General features: G+C 33.3%; 1 long non-coding RNA gene across 1 annotated transcript; it reads right to left on the reverse strand.

The window, feature by feature from the left end:
* Nucleotides 1-215: 215 nt before the first annotated feature.
* Nucleotides 216-483, reverse strand: LOC109585210 (uncharacterized). The gene is made up of 3 exons (XR_002186384.1): nucleotides 444-483; nucleotides 330-385; nucleotides 216-281 (listed from the first exon to the last, which is right to left on the reverse strand). It is a non-coding gene; the product is annotated as an uncharacterized LOC109585210 (long non-coding RNA).
* Nucleotides 484-3,788: the final 3,305 nt, after the last annotated feature.

Consider the following 3,788-nt stretch of genomic DNA (forward strand, 5'->3'; position numbering starts at 1 on the left):
AAAAGCTTAAATTAAATATTGTGCACAAATGTATTATGCTTATTATACCTGTATGTAATATTGCTATAGAGTGTGAATGAAATGGAAGAGTATCAAATAATTCCCTTTGTCTTTAATTAATTAATTTACTCTGAAATTCTCCTTTGAAAAGAAATTGCTTCTTCAAGATGCTTTGAGCAGCATTTATAATGGTATCTTGTAACATAAACCCTTCAACAATACAGTTAAGGTCCGAAAATTTCAAATGAGACTTTTCTGCCACCAGTGATCTGTTTCATCAGCTAAACAGATATAAAATACAAATGAACAACATAAAAAGATAGAAGTACCTTCAATTTGAACAAGATTTGTACACACTGCAACTGTCCATATACATGCAATTGAGCTAAACGTATGATAAACATTCAAGCATGAGGATACATACTCGTACATCTGAGTTGTACCTTCTGCTTTGTCAGTACTTTCTCCTTGATTTCCTGTAACTTTACCATCTTCTGATCTACAAGTATTGTATAATTACAAGTACTACTAAAAGAATGTAAAATTTAAGGACCAAGCAAAGCATAATTATACGTCCATGCGAAAGTATAAGAAATACAAAAAGTTGTGGCATTGTACAGAGCACCTCACTCAAAATTAAAGGAAATTTGGCTAAAGTAAAGTACATGTACTTTCTTACTCTCTACTTCAATCACATTTAAATGTAAAAATTTTAATAATTTACTTGCTTTTTTTTGACCACGGCCTCAAATAACTGGTAACCTCGTCAATCTTTATTGTCACTGATACACAATAATTCTTTCTCACTATGAACTACAATAAAATATACAAATACATGAATAAAATCATATCACAATTAACGTAATGTACCAGCTTTCAATTGACGACACCCAAGGCCTCTAGTAACAGGCAATCCACATCCATCTTCATTGTCACTGATAAACGATAATTCTTTCTCACTATGAACTACAATAAAATATACAATTACATTAATAACCATATTACAATTAATATAATGTATCACCTTTCGCTGGATGACGACCACGGCAACACCCTCTAGTAACTGGTAATCCACGTCCATCTTTATTGTCATTGATACACAATATTTCTTCTTTCTCACTATGAGCTACAATAAAATATACAAGTCAATGAAGAAACATATCACAATTTATATAATGTACTGGATTTTATTTGATGGCTACCACACCCTCTAGAACTGGTAATCCACGTCCATTTTCATTGTCACTGATACACAATAATTCTTTCTCACAATGAACTTCAATAAATGTACAAGTACATGAATAAACATTCACAATTAATATCATGTATCAGCTTTCATTTGAAGATGCCCACATCCACTCCCTCTAGTAACTGGTTATGTGTCCATGTTCATTGTCACTGATACATGGTAAATCTTCCTTCTCACTATGAACTACAATAAAATATACAAGTACATGAATATACATATCAGAATTAATATTATATACCAGCTTTCAATTGACCACTTCCTCTAGTAACTGATAATCTATGATAATCTTCATTGTCACTGAATAAGCCAATACACCATTCCTCTTCATTACTGTCAACTACAGTATAGAATGAAAAGCTCTGCTAGAGTTTATCTTAAAAGTTAACAAGATTCATTTTTATAATCCTATAGAGCTCAGCAATTTTTACAGCTTGATATATTGATAAGTTTTAGACAATTCCATATTCAATAAGTTACCAGTCTTCTTTTGACCACTACCCTGTCCTCGAGTAATTGATATCTTTGTCACCTATCTTCTTAGACAATTTCGCAATTCTTGTTTTTCTCTCATTTTCTGCTTCTTTTCATTCTCAAGTAACTTCTCTTTTTTATCCTGTCTTATAGTGTTGTTTTGGTTCACTATAACTAAAACTAAATGTACTTTTAGTAAGCCATTTTACTTTCAGTAAACTAAAACTAAAACTAAAACTAAAAGTCATTGGAGGTTTAAACTGAACTACAACTAAAACTAAAAATTAAACAGAGTAAAAGAACTAAACTAAAACTATAACTAAAAGTCAATGATGTTTTCAAAACAAACTAAAACTAATACAATTACATGTTATAAACCAAAATATCTTTCAGTTAGTTACAGATCATGCATGCATATATTATATGCTCCTGGTTAACCCATGGTTACCACATTGTACTTGTAATTTTAGAAAATGGCTAGTGCTATTGGATATATTTACTTAAATTTTAACTAAAACTAAAACTTTTCTTCAAGACTAAAACTAAATTAAATTTATTTTAATAGGGAAAAAACTAAAACTAAACTAAAACTGAAAGAAAACATAAGTCTGTAACTAAACTAAAACTAGAACTAAAACATTATTCAAGTTTTAAACTATAGACCATTCGAACTATAACTACAACTATAACCAAAACAAATGTTGATACCAAAACAACACTACTGTCTTTTTCTTGTAGACGTTGACAATTTTCTGCACTTGTCAAAACAAGACCAGTTTTCTTTTCCTTGTGTAACTTTGGGAGCTCTGGAATTTTATAGTCCTAATAGTTTCCAAATGTTGGAATATCGGGAAAAGGAGTCACACATCGGTCAGTATCTGAAGCATAAGAGTCATCATGGTTGGGAAAAGGAGTCACACATCGGTCAGTATCTGAAGCATAAGAGTCATCATGGTTGCTTTCGTGACTGGGTAAAATATTATGAACCCCCTTAGACTTCAGTTGAGGACTATACATTGCATGATATTTCACTTTTGAATCTTTCATCATATCAGATGGCTCAAATTGCTTTATAATTGTAGCTTTCAATTTAAAAGGACAAATTCCAGTTGCACGAAAAAGCCTTAACATTTCTGATAGTCATCGATTGACTCCATGCTTTAGAAAAGTTCAATGAATTCAGATCGTGTAATGCACTTCTTCTGGAATACTAGCAAAAAACTTAAAGCATACATTTTCCAGGCTGACTTCAGAGGACTTAAAACTCCCTTATCAAGAGACTCAGTGATGTGCATAGTAGTTGGTGGAAGGGTAAAAATAATATCCTGCTCCATAAAGACGTATGATTTCAGGGCAATAGTGGCTAAAGTGCCCATAAAGTATTAGCAATAGTGGTCTGGCAGTGGGCGCATACATCAGACACTGCTTTAGAAACCAATAAGAAAAAAGGCCTTTATCCATCCAACTTTTATTAGACAAGCCATAACTTTTGCCGGCTTCTCCCACAGTAAGCTGAGGATTAATGATCTTCCTAACAAAAATGATGCAAGGCAGCAATACATAGCCTGATGCATTCATACAAGCCAGCACGGTTACCTGTGTCTTCATATCACAAGTAATGAGTGGGACTACTTTCATCCCTGCAGAACAATCTTTAGGGGACTTAGGTGACAAGGAAAAGCCACTCTCATCACAATTCCTGCCTTGTCAAAAATTTATTGAACTTCAGAATCTCTTCTAATTTGTCATAGTACGCATTTAAGACTGTTGGATCAGTTGTATGTGGCATAGCTGACCTGGGAACAGCTGATGGGTGTCGTCGACAAAAACTATCCCACCACCCACTTGAAACCTCTGCTTCAATTCTTTTTGTATTGACAATGTCTTGTACAATTTGCAAAACCTGTTTCCTTGTTTAAGGATATCCAATTTTTGCATATAGTGCTGAAACAACCAGTTCTTCCTCCCCAAAACTCAATTACAGTCTAGGATGAGCCTTTCCATTGTCATGCCTCCCACAATAGTGATTGTGGAGTGTTGCTCTGGGTACACCGTACATTTCTACAGC

The sequence above is a fragment of the Amphimedon queenslandica genome, unplaced genomic scaffold (genome assembly GCF_000090795.2).
Source record: "Amphimedon queenslandica unplaced genomic scaffold, v1.1 AMPQUscaffold_13102, whole genome shotgun sequence".
Lineage (NCBI taxonomy): Eukaryota > Metazoa > Porifera > Demospongiae > Haplosclerida > Niphatidae > Amphimedon > Amphimedon queenslandica.